Raw genomic sequence first — 14165 nt, forward strand, 5'->3', positions numbered from 1 at the left:
AAATGACTATTTACTTTCCAGGTTCACTGACACATAGACCGCATTGGACATGTCTGATCTGACACTATCCACCTGATATATGCTCAACACTTTAGATACATCAGCTAGCATGCATCTCTCTCTCTCTCTCTCTCTCTCTCTCTCGCACAGGATGAATGATGAAGAGCAAAGCGCTTCATTAAAAGCCTGCTGTTAGACCGTGATTACCAGCTGTGATATCCACCTTCAATTTGTTTTAACCTTTTCAAACGTACCTGGCCCCATTTCATTTTAATCACAATTGATGAGATGGCATGGAATCAATTAAGTCATGCTGTTGCTGCACTTGTTTTTCCTCCCACCCCCAACTCTGGCTGGCTCTCCTCCTCTCCCTCCGCACCCACCCACACACCCGGCCATCCACTCCATCTCTCTCTTATACTTCGTCGTACGATGGTGTCATACGCCGAAAATAGTCGATCTACAAGCTCACAACACGTCACGCCCACGGCGCGCTGTGTGCTTATAGATCGGTCCGAGACTCCACCGTACGACGGGGCATAAATCGCACTCCTATCTCTCTCTCTCTCTGGGTTGCTGTTGTGTATCTCTGTGTCCATTTCAGCCCCTGCCCTGGGGGCTGATCCTGTCTCAGTAGATTGCGAGAGTTATGCGTTGGTAATCTCATTTGGTCTTCTCAGGTCCTGTGAGAGTGAGGAGGCGTCCAGTGTGTTTGTTTGTGGACTGAGGCTTGGATGCGGGCGGCCTTCAGATGGATAGAGGTGAGGAGAGCTGGACGGAAAGGTCAGAGCCGACAGGCCGCGGCTATTAATTGATGCGACCTATAATCAAGGGCCTCCTACACTCTGAAAGGTAACTTGGCTCTCAGGCGAGGTGGAACATGGAAGTGTGTCTTTCAGTTTTCAATGTACAAATTAACCAATTTATAAGCCCGATTTCAAAAATAGCGGAAATTTCACATATTTACAATAGCAGATCTACAAGCTCACAACACCTCACGTCACGATGCGGTGTGAGCTGTTGGAAAGGCTATTTTTGAAGAAAAAAAGAGAGGAAGACATTTCTTTATTTTCTTTGGCATAATCACATGCCTAAAATACGGGCGCTATTGTTCAAAGTGGTTAAACATCCCAGCCATGATTTATTTGGCCATCTAAACATTGTATTTATAAAGGTTGAGTTGTAGATTGACAAGAACCATGTGTGGAACTTCTTTTGAGGCTCGACAGTTACAGTGTGTAGAGAGAAAGGAAACATGGAGAGAGTCGAGGAGTAACATGTAGCAAATAGTCTGGCCGGGAATTAAACTGAGGACTGGTTGACAGGCATTAGAGCCCATGTGGTACGCGGCCGCACCCTAACCACTTGGCTGTGGACCACTCAGGTCACCGCAGGGACCTGTTTCTTTTAACTCAGTGTAGACTTAGGCTATCTCAAAATAAAGGTGTACAATTGTATTTATTTATAACAATTTTATTGATGTCAAATACATGTAAAATATTTGTCAACATAATTCCTTGATTTAAAATGTTTGAGTAAAGTGAAACACATTTTAGTCACTACATGGGGTGAATGCTTTTATCATAACATGATGCTGCCCTCCCAGATGCTTCAGGTTTCAAAATTTGAAAAAGTAATATAACATAAAGGAATATACATTTGTTGTACACACAAAAAAATCTAATACAAAGAAATTGTTAGAATAATTCCTTCCAGTCGTAATTTCATACCTGACGTTTGTGACTGGTGTCTTGACTTGAACCGGGACATTACTTGGAAGACTTGAGACTTTGACTTGGTCAGACTGCCCGTGGTCATCACCTTTAACTATAAGAGAGATAGATGACTGGCTGCAGGTAGGCCTTCCACTGGGTGGAATGGCACTGACGACTGTAACAGCAGTGCTCTCTGGCTGATTACATTTGTGCAATGAAAGATGAGAGGATCTCCACTCACTCAGACAAAAGTTGAATTTTCCTCGAGGTACTCGAGGATGCTGCTTAATCACTTTGTGTTGTTTGGCAAAAATAACCGATCTACAGTACAAGCTCTTATAAATTGGCTATATTCAAAAGATTTGTGAAATTCTTTGAACATTTTTTGCCTATAATGACATGCCCAAAATAGGCACATCAGGTTGAAAGTGGTTAAACCTTGTAAACAGAAAGCCAACTATGTGTTCTTTGTTATTATCCTATAACAATAGGTTAAGACTAGATGAACACTGACAACAGATTGCTCCTCTCCTCTCTCTGTCATGTCCTGCATGAAGAAGTAGCTTATACACTCAAACGGACTGTTTTGACACAATAATAACACAGAATTTCGACTTTCACGCAATGATAACTCAATTTCCTCCCCCGGTCCCCTGGCTGTATGGGAAAGTGTGGCAATAAGAGATGGATGAGGAATGGTTTTCTCTCTCTCTCTCTCTCTCTCTCTCTCTCTCTCTCTCTCTCTCTCTCTCTCTCTCTCTCTCTCTCTCTCTCTCTCTCTCTCTCTCTCTCTCTCTCTCTCCCCCCCCCCCCCCCCCAGTGACATCTTATGTGTTTAGCTGATGGTCGTACACAGAGCATCTTAAACAAGTTGGGCGGTCACATTAATATTTTGCAATACCACAATATTAATAAGACAACCGCAAGAGATGGAAAGAAACCAATACCCACTGCAACTACCACATGATCCAAGGGCGCCGAAACCGTGGGTGCCCGGGGGCTAAAGCACCCACTGTGGGTGAGGAGCACCCACTGGGTGCTGGTCAAAAAAAAAAAAAAAAAAAAGTTTTTTTTAAAAATTATTTTTCAAAATCAGATCGCCTGGTTCAGATCGCCACTGAGGTGCGAGCGGGTGCGAGCGGGTGCGCGCTGCGCGCGTGCATGTGCGCCTTGTTGGGCACCCGCTCGCACTTATAAATATCGGCGCCCCTGACATGATCCCACCAATTTGTATTAAAACAATATATTTTGCACTGAAAAGATGTAGCCTAAACAATTTCTAGCATTCGTTTTGCGAATTTAATTAAGACGATGTTCCTTGTTAGGCCTGTTTGTACTTAATCTAGCCTGAACAATTTGCTTTTCTGGCAACTTGCAGTATAGCCCAGGCTCAATCATTTTTAAAGAAAAAAATTGTGTGTGGAGTAGACTACTTTGCATTCTCATTGTGCCTCATCGCCATTCTGCACTGAACAATAAACTAAAGCTATTTGTTTTAAAACTGTGTCATCTCTGCCATTTAAAAAGCAACACTGTACTTAATATTAGCCTAACAGTGAAGTGTATTTATATAGTGTAAGTTTTGTTTATTGCTTATTTATAAAGCTTTAGATCGGGGAGTGTCAGCCACCGCAACAATACCACATATTGCAATGCTGGGCCACCATATCGCACCTTGGCTCACCGTGACACTGTGTGACAGCCCTAAATGTGCAGCTGTACTGTTGTCAGTGTGTCCTTTAGTAGTGTATTGAACACTCCACTGCTCCAGTGAACTATCGAGTGGCCAAGGACACACATGCAAGCAGTTTATCACTGACACACTCCCAAGTGAGAGTGTTTGTAACCCTTCTCCTCGCCCTGTAACTACCCCCACCCCCAAGGCTATTGTTGTGTGAGAACGTGCTTTGTGTGCGTGCATGTTTTTTGTCAACTCAGCTGGTTGAATAGGGGTTAAGCATATGGGTTAGGATTTGTACATGTGTATTGTGGAATACTTTTCGTTTCGTTCAGTTTGCATTCGTTCTGCTACATGAATATAGGCAGCCGTGGCTGAGTGGTTAGAGAGGCCATCTGGGTATCAGAAGGTCACCTTTTCTTTTAACCTAAATCGCGTCCCTACTGTATGTGCCAAGTGTCCCCGAGCAAGATACTTAACCCCTGCTCCCCGGGCGCCGTATTAATGGCAGCCACTGCTTATAGTAGTTAAGACGGGCAAATGCAAAGGACACATTTTATGTACAGTATGTGCAAATATACTGTAGCTAATACCCCAACAACAACTAAAGGGGACACAATTATTATTATTATTATTATTATTATTATAACATGACCTCCATGACACAAGGGAGTTCTATTGATTATGACACGTTTGTCTGTGATGTATTATACTGTATTTGGTTCTATTGTAACACCCAACATTCAAAACTGGGTCTCCCGTGTGGGAAACCAAACATTCTACCGATAGGGTAAGAGGGAATCTGCCCTTGGCCATGCAAGGGAGACATTAGGCTTTTGAGCTTCAGGCTGAGTTACTCTATTACATTCACCCCCCTTTGACCTCCCCCACCGGGAAACCGAGCCGGGTCATGGCACCAATTAAAGACCCAAGATTCCAATTGTCGAAGATATCGACTAGATATTTGGGTTTTCAATAATACAGTTTGTGATACTCTCTCCTCCACTTTGAGCCTCTCTTTCTCTAATTATAAGAGAAAGTATAATTCAAGGACATCCTCAGATGAGCCCTCCGGCGGCATCTCCTCCAGTCAATCAACTTAACTAATTTAGTTGGAGGGGACTGTAGCTTCTTTTTAAGGATATTAGGGATGCTTGTGTAATAAACTTTGACATTGAACAAGTGCACCTGTCAATATTTCAAGAGCACTTCTATCTATAAAGGTAGACATTTTAGCTAGAAGTTTTACTTTTTGATTGATCTTGAGATAACTGTTAGTGTCAGAATTCCTTAGAAAAGGAAGTTAGAATCACACGAAGGGGAAGTGGTCCCACCCAGCACAACATTGGTCCTCAGGTTGATTCTTAGTCAGGGTGGTGTTCCCTGGCTCAGAATCAGCTGAAAGTCCCTGGTCTAATATGCAGCCACAGTAAAGTAAGTAACTTCTTCTCTTCCTGTGGCTGTAACTTCAGAGTCACCTACAGTACTATCACTCGGAAGCCAGAAAAGTCTTTAGTTTTGCATTAGACCCAAAGAGTAATGGCTCGGGTGTTGCCAAGATGGAGAGGCAATTTATTGTCTGATAACCAGATGCAGATTTTATGGAGTTCTGCACTAAGCAATGTTCTTCCTACCTTTAATTTATCATGGAGAGAGACTAGGAGAGCTCAATCATCAGCCAAAAGGAACAGGTTACAGTCACAGGCTGACTTCATGTCATTAACATATAATTATTTTTAAATGAGGACCTAAAATGAATGCTCCCTGTTGGGAATGGTTTGGGTGAGGACATGGTGCCAATTCAAACAGCAAATTGTGAGATGATGATGAGCCTACAAGAGCCTTTCTGTTATCTTTGATACGGAACACAGGATGGAGACAGGATGCTAGTTTCAGGGTTATCATTTGCTTCACTTTTTATCCAGAGGGATTACTCTCTCCATGGTGATTTTCGAGGAAAATATCCTTGTTCGAAGGACAAGTTTGTTATGAAGGTTATGCGGGGGAGTGATGAGTTCAGCTGCAACTCATAAAAATGTGTTTTTTATGACGTGTTGCTTTGGAAGTTTTCAGGACTTTTCAGTACAACTTCATCAGACACTTCGTTAAAAGAAAATGCATCAATCTGGACTTGACTTTGTTAATTCAACCGAGTTTGCGCAGGTCTCTTCTGAAAGGTTATGGAAGTTGTTTTGATCCGGTGGTCTGTAACAAACAGGCTCCAACTAAAATGGGTTTGGATTTTGGTAATAAAATGTCCAGCCGCTGCCATACAGCTTCAGTGTGAACGTGATCTAAGTCAGATCTAACATTAAATCCTATGTCTGATCTTACATAAACACAAACACTGCATCCTTTAGGTTTCCTATCTTTCCTAATGCCTGTAAAGTGTTCTATTTCTGTCTCAGTATTGTTAATGGAGCTGTCAAGCCATGTTTCATGGGAAACATAACATCTGAACCTTGCTTGTACTGAACTTTAGTCAAATTTTGTCTATCTTCTGAATACATCTTCTCATGTCATGTTGAGGTGAAGCATGTGCAGACCTCTGGTGGAGAATAAAGAATAAACTGTCCTCAAAAGGAGGATTTCTTGGCATCATGGCACAGTATGGTTCAACTTCGATTATTTTCCAGTAGTAGCTCCAGAGGCTCACATCCATAACTCCACGCCTCCCTCCTCTGTCCTCGGTATCACACTGAGTCGGTTTGGTTGGCATTATAGCTCCCATCAGTGTGGACACCCTGGTGTTCCAGAGCTGAAGTGGGTTTGGTTGGTGGTCCAAAACGGGAGGATTCTCTGCAATCCATACACACCTGTGTATGGCGGGGACCACTGAGCGTGCATCCTCACAGCTGAGTCTGCCAATGCCATGATCGATTGGTCTGGCCCCGAGCATGGGTGAACATTGCCTGATAACAGCAGTCAAAGGGTTATGATAAAAAAAAACTCGTCTTTGGATTTCGTATTTGAATCCTTCCTTGTGTTCTGTATTCCTACGGTTTGACCAGTTAGGTACACAAACAGGTATGAAACCTCATTTTCATATACATTAGGCCCTTCTACACACACACACACACACACACACACACACACACACACACACACACACACACACACACACACACACACACACACACACACACACACACACACACACGAATGACATACAGTACAGTAGCTTGTGTGCCTCCCTCTGTTGCAGTGTGGAGTCTCAGAGTTCAGCCCTGCGGGGACGGCCTCCGAACCTCATTGTTAGCGTTTCCCTGGTCGTACCAGATGACACCTTGTTGATCTCCTCTCCTCTATTAGTCTGCCAGGAAAGTGATTGTTGCTTGATTTCCTGAGTGATGATGGTTCAGGAGAACAGTGGAGGGTCTGGGTGAAGGGCAAGGTTTCTGGGAATGGTATGAAACATGAGTGGTCCGCTCTGTATGCTGCTCTCCCAGGTTTGTTTTCACGTTCGTTGTTATGGGCGCCTTGGGGCGGGTTTCACAACTCCTTGAGCGTCTGTGATTCTCTTCCAGATGTCTGTTTGAGAGACGTTCACAAACCTTTTCCTGTGTCATAATTCAAGGCTGGGTCAGTGTGAGGTTTTGGGGGGGAAAACCCTGCTGCTTTCATAATAATGAATTGTGTTGGAATTGTGTTGGCTTCTGTGCAGCGAAACACACCAACGCAGATGCTGTGGTGTTCTGTGTTCTGACTGTGGCTGATTTATAGGCCTACTTTGTTCACTTGTCCAAAAATAAACGATTTTCAATAGAGTTGTGTGCCAGAAACCAGCTGAGGAAAACTGAAGCAATGAGGTGGTGGTTGGTTTAACTTAAGAATTATCCAAATATAAAATGCAATCATATGAAATATTGTTTTTAGATTTAAAAGAAGTGCACCGATGGATGAATGGTCAGTGCGACAACATCGATATATATATATATTTTCCCAAAACATTTTTGTGTTGTCACTGCTGTTGTATCAGCCTTCGTTCTACTCCTTCCGCCCAACACTTCCTGCTGACAGGTGCCTCCACGCCTGGCTTCCCCCCTTCCGAACACAGGCCAACTGTATTCGCAGTAGTGGAAAAAGTACTCAAATTCTTTACTTAAGTAAAAGTACCAATACTGCAATATAAAAATACTCTGTCCAGAATTCAACATTTACTTGAGTAAAAGCACAAAAGTATTGGCATAAAAATGTACTTAAAGTATCAAAAGTAAAAGTACTAAATATTTGAAAATAGCAGATCTACAAGCTCACAACGCGTCGCATCGCGACGCGTTGTGAGCTTGTAGATCGGCTATTTTCAAATAGCCAAGGTATAAAATAGGGCTAAAGTGGTTAATGTATGTTTTGTAATATAATAATTCATATCTGAAAAGTAACTAGTAACTAAAGTTTTCAAATAATTGTAGTGGAGTAAAAGTATAATATTTGCCTCTGAGATGTAGTGGAGTAGAAGTAAAAGTATTGGAAATTGGAAATACTCAAGTAAAGTACAAATACCTCAACTACCTACATTCTGCAATCTAAAGGAAAATAAAGCAGACAAACATAAAATGACTGCCTGTTTTTTCTTACAACCACAAGATATGCCATTGCCTTTTTCTACTTTGTCACATGTCAATCAATCAGTTATTCAAGTGTATTTATTTAATTATTTTCCTACAAGCCTGGCAGCGTACAATTATGCCTGTGGAGAGGGCTATAATAAAGCTAGTCTATCAATCATCGTGCACTGCTTATAATTTCCAGCTGTGGTTCTTGTGAGCGGAATATATTGTTAATACTGCCCCGGGGTTGCTGGATTTAATAACATCTGTGGCCACCCATACTAAAAATGTATACACTTAGATATGAAATATGACATATGAGATGTGAAATATGATATATACCCTGATCTTGATGATACTGTAAAGTACTTTGGATAAAAGCATCCACCAGTACAGTATATACCCGCCATCCTTTCTGTACTTACACTGTACCACCCAACAGCCGCTACAATATAGGACCTCCGGTAAGAAAAGAAAAATAGTTTTCTTATTTAGTAGTAAAGAATGGGGAGTCTTTGGTCAACAGCAGACTTTTTAAAGGAGTAGTTCACCCAAAAAATACTTATTTTCTATCAATTTACAGTATATACATGAAGCATTGAATTCATGGAGAAGAATATTTGATGCCGGTCTCTCCGGTAGGAGACAGAAAGAGTCTCCTTTGAGACTCCTACCGGAAACATTAGCATCTTTTTGCCGGAAATCAAGTTATTGGTTTAGGATTATTGGCTTATGCAACAAAAACTAAAAAAGTCGCCATGAATTCAATGCGTCATGGGGTGTGTAATTGATAGAAAACAAGTATTTTTTTTGTTGAACTACTCCTTTAACCTAGGTGATTTAACAAGTTTTAAGTTATAAGTTGCTTAAAACTCCCCTATGGGGGAAATGTCCTCTGTATTTGACCCATCCAGCTATTAGGAACAATGGGCAGCCTCTCGACAGTGCCCGGGGACCAGCTCTAAAGTCAGTGCCTTGGGCGCTGGCAGGGGCCTGTCCCTAACATGCATGTCTTTTGGTGCAGTGGCCTGTCCCTAACATGCATGTCTTGTGATGTGAACACAGGGAGAACATGCAAACTCCACGCAGAATAAGACCCCAGTCGAGTTCGAACCAGGGACGTTCTTACTGGCAGCAGTGCCACCACACTCAGCCTTATACATTTTATTTCACGAAAGAATGAGAAGAATGCATGCATTTATTTCTCAAACGGCTGTTTGAAGCACAATATATTGCATATACTGTATATATTTCTTGTTTGCCACCACACATTGGGTGCCAGGTTTTTTTTTAAACAGAGTACACTGAGTGCCAGGATTTTTAACCATTTTTGAGGAGCCGAGATACAGGCTTTTGAAGTCATAAGTTAACCAGGAAGTGGATTGGAGTCTAAATCTTTTTTTTTTTTTTCAAAAATATATTTTTTTCAAAAAACGTATTTATACGGTTTTGGCACTCAACGTGACTTTTTGAAAAAACGTATACGGTTTTGGCACCCAATGTGTTAAGTGAGAAAGAAAGCAGGCCCCCAACACATTCAGGGCAGCCAAATCCCTACAACTTTGACTAATTGTGTGGGTGTGACCAGGGAGTAAGACTTAACATTGCTGAGATGCTTAAATCTTTTCAGATGTAAAAAAGAAAAAACATACAAAGAAACTTAATGAGCCAAAGTCACTTCAACACAGCAAGGTTTCAAGGGGTTCCAGGCAAGAGCACTGACTAATGCCATGACTCAATTGCCATGTGTTTGACCCACTGGCCTGTATATTAACCGTACATTAATTGTATATGAAACGACAGCAGTGAAAAGTGCTTCCCCATATGCATGAGATTAATGTGTCCATACAGTATTCTATAATATATCCATATTGCCATTTTCGGGGGGAAATGTCCACAAAGCAAGTACTTCAGAATGTAGTCTGTGTTTGTTGCTGTCGGTCAAAAACCTTTTTAGTGAAAATAGCAGAAAATAGCCGATCTGTGCCTGTAGATCTATTATTATTGTATCATTTTGAAACATTTCTAACATTTTTTGAAATATAGTTAACATGCTCAAAATAGGGACACCAGGTGTGAGGACCAGTGGTTAAGGCTGGGTTTTATAAATATTTACCTAAGGAAAAGTATTAACAAGAACAACTGCATTGACTCCTTTGGAACACAGGTAATTTTTTTCCGTTTCTTGAAAAGTTACACTTTTTAGACACATCATCAGTGAAACATCCTGTGTTCACTGGGTGTTTCTGGTCTCACAACATCAGACACCCTCGCCCAGGCGGCACACTGTACAAGGTTGCCACCCAACAGTGACTAGTACTACATGTAATGATGTGTCACAACACCACTGATTAATGGCTTAGTCATTCTACTTCACACTGCCGAGCTAATAGGCTTTATTTAAGGTAGGCTTTATGGTAGGCTTTAAGGTAGGCTTAATGCAACTATGTTTGCACATAATAGTGAGAGTAATCCTCAAGCTGTGTGGGACAAAACATAGATAGATAGATCGACAGACAGCCTGTCCTTCCCGAAGTGCTACCATCTGTGTCTGACCTGAATGAACCTTACAGTATGTCTAACCTCATGTACATACTGTACCAGCTGGATTATACCACGTGTACAGTATGTACACATGGCATCTCTTCGCTTCCTGAAAACAACAAAAACAATGGAGCTTGCACAAAAAAATAATTTCACCCACTTCTTTACACCTGTAAAACTGTGATGTGACAACAGAGTTGATGAAGTTTGATTCTGAGATATATAGAGCCAGAAGTTGAAGAGCACTCTATATCGTGTTTAGGCTGAGCAGTGCCAAACTTATGGTTTCACACTGATGCCAACATTATTTATTTTGGCCTCAGTGTAAATTTAAATATTGACTGTTGCAGGGGTTTCCCTGTAACAATGGTCTGAGTCTGAGTGCAAGGTCAGTCACAGAATGCCCCCTCGTATCAGTTTTCATACTAGGCGTCTTCATTTTTAACATTAACATTAATCATCATCATCATTAATTCAACATTAACCCCTGAGAAATGACTAAAAGGTGACTGCATAGTGGCCGCTTTTTATAAGGCGCTGATCAGAGCGCTTTCTGTGCGGCAGCGCTTTTAAAAGTTGAGAATAGTTGGCCTGGACTGCTGGCATAGGGGTCTAGGCATCTTGGCTCAATGTAGCCTGAGAGCGTGTCGCGGGGTCGAGTCCCAATCCTGACGGTATTTGCTGTCCTATCCATAAAGGCATTAAAGCCCCAAATTTTTTTTTTTTTTTTAAAGAAAAGTTGAGAAATGTGCTTATGATGTCGACTGCTTTTTATAAATTGTCTAAATCAGGACTGGGCACAAATGTAGAGCTGCTAATCCGAGCTGATGGTCTCTCTATGCCCCACAGTATTATTGATTGATTCATTTATTGAATACTTTATTAGCATGTTTGTTAAACGTACAGGTAGTACAGTCAAAGGTTATGCTAAAACACAAAAAGCCCTATGTGGGCTTGTTTCCATTGTGGTCCATTGTACTCAATCCATCAGTAATACATATAATACATACAAAACAATACAATAGGCAGCTAATATCATTAAACCTATTATTAGCTATCTAATACAATCACAATCACAATTCGCTGTATTCAAACCTTTGGTCACGAGTCACCAGCCCACTGCTCCAGTGGTGGAAAGTAACTAAGTAACCTTTACTCAAGTACTGTACTTAATAAGTTACATTTTTACTTAACTTAACCCAGACTATTTCTACAATAGGGTATTGATACTTTTACTTAAGTACAAAATGTGAGTACTTCTTTCATCACAGCTCCAGACAGAGGAAGCCAGCAGCCACGATGCCCTGTAGGAGAGAGGTGACAGCTGGCGAGGAGACAGGCAGGCAGTCGATGTTCGTCTGACAGCTTGTCTGTGAAAGATCAAAACATTTCAGTTGATGAATATGCCATGCAGGTGCTCAATCTTGATTAATTTCACATCTACATGCAGTAGTTTAAATCTTTGTTATCAATATTCGGTATACTTTCCATGGAGTGTGTCAGTCTCATGCTCCCCCCTTGCCCCGCCCCTCTTCTACTTCTGATTCGTCTTCTTTCCAGGGTTCCCACGGTCATGAAATTCCTGAAAATATTCCTAAAAAAAACGTTTTTTCAGGCCTAGAAAAGGTTTGGAATTAACTGAATATTTTGGAAGATGTTTGGATATAATAAACGTTTTTGGCTATTGATTTTGCTCATGTTTTGTCCCTTAAACATGTGTGCTATCAATGCCCCTATGTGTGCTATCAATGCCCCTAGGGACCCCTAGGGGCATTGATAGTTTAACAGCCTTATAATTGTTTAAGAACCTTGTTATTGCACCATTGCTATAGGCCTTTGAATGGGGTAAAACACGTTGGAAAGGTTTAGAAAATTCATTGTTAAAAATGCGTGGGAACCCTGTCTTTCCTTTTTTCATTATCAGCAGAAAAAGCACTATAGACAGCTCTAAAAGGCACCCAAAATTATACTTGGCGAAAACAACTGATTTAATTACTAAAAACTGTGATGCGATGCATCATGGTTTAAGTTGGACTCCACTCTTAACAAGTGTCTAGACCTTATAACTAAAGACATGTCGCAGAACGCATGGAAAACACAATCATTATATTCTACCGACCCCCCTGACCTGGAGAGACTTCAGTTGGTAAAAAACAGATTCCCTTTATCACTCCCAAAGAGACATCCAAACCAGTGATTCTCAACCTGCTGTGGGCTGGGGGCCACTGGCGGGCCGCAAGGGCATTGCAAGTGGGCCCCCAAATAATTGCCAAAACACTAAGATTGTAATGATACTATAACATTAATATAAAAGAATAATGTAAAAATAAAAATACGAAGAGAAGTCCAGCGTGCTTCAGCCAGTTGAAGGTAGAAGGGCTTGTCGCTCAACAGAGACAACTTGAATCAGAGAGAATAATACCCAAATAAAATACTGAAGCACTCAACTGGTCTGCACGTATTTATTATTTTGCAGTGGTGAGTCACCCCTACAAAAAATAATAAATAAAATAAAAAAGTGAACTGATTTTCAAGTGGGCCCTGATCCAGAAAAGCTTGAGAACCACTGATGTAAACAAACTGGCACACAGCTGTGCTGTAATGGAGGGAATGAGGAGATATCTTGGTTTATCTGATGCTCAGATGCTTTCTGGTCTTGTTCTTCTATTCAGATTTCGTGGGACGAAGTAGCAGCGATCATTACCATGTATGAAGTGTTTATTTCAAAACTAGGCAATGCATCTCATATTCAGGTTCTGTTTGTAGTGTGTGTGTGTGTGTGTGTGTGTGTGTGTGTGTGTGTGTGTGTGTGTGTGTGTGTGTGTGTGTGTGTGTGTGTGTGTGTGTGTGTGTGTGTGTGTGTGTGTGTGTGTGTGTGTGTGTGTGTGTGTGTGTGTGATTTTGAGATTTTGAGTCTGATGATTGATCAGTGGTTCTCAACCTTTTCTGGATCAGGGCCCACTTGAAAATGATCAGATGGGTGGGCCGTGTGCATTTTCAGAGAATGTTAATCAATGGAACTAATGTAGGCCTATACATTCCCATATATCGGTTCACAATGAAAACTCACTTTCAAGGTTTTAAAGGGAAAAAATACCATGAGAAACATAGTTTTTCTTTTTTTAATTAATGTTAATATTGTCATTAAAATCGCATAATGTTTTGACAATTGTTTTGCGGGCCCGCTTGCAATATCCTCACGCCCCACCAGTGGGCCCCGGCCCACAGGTTGAGAACCACTGCATTATGTTTAATGTAAGCATGACCATCCTGGTTACAGGGATCTGTCCAGTAGGCCAAGGGTTCCCACACTTTTCAGACCGTGACCCCCTAAAATAATCATATTTGAACTGGGAAGTCGGGACTCCCACCCTGACAAGCACTTGGAATTGTAGGCATTACATTTAGTTCCACAGATAGATATTGTGAAAATAGCCGAACTACATGAAGCTCACAACGCCCTGCAAAGCATTGTGAGCTTGTAGATCAGCTGTCTTTTTTTTAATTATTTTTTACAATGTTTGCCTCTTTCTTATGCAATATTTGACAATTTGGCCAATTTGGTTAAAAAGGTCTTAAAAGTCATCAAATTGTCACTTTAGAAATGTGCAGATACCCTAAATACACTTATACTGTATGTTGGTTTGTTTACTGTTGAGTGAGAAAACAATGTTGCAC

This window comes from Gymnoscopelus microlampas (assembly GCF_963454915.1).
Source record: "Gymnoscopelus microlampas genome assembly, chromosome: 1".
Classification (NCBI taxonomy): domain Eukaryota; kingdom Metazoa; phylum Chordata; class Actinopteri; order Myctophiformes; family Myctophidae; genus Gymnoscopelus; species Gymnoscopelus microlampas.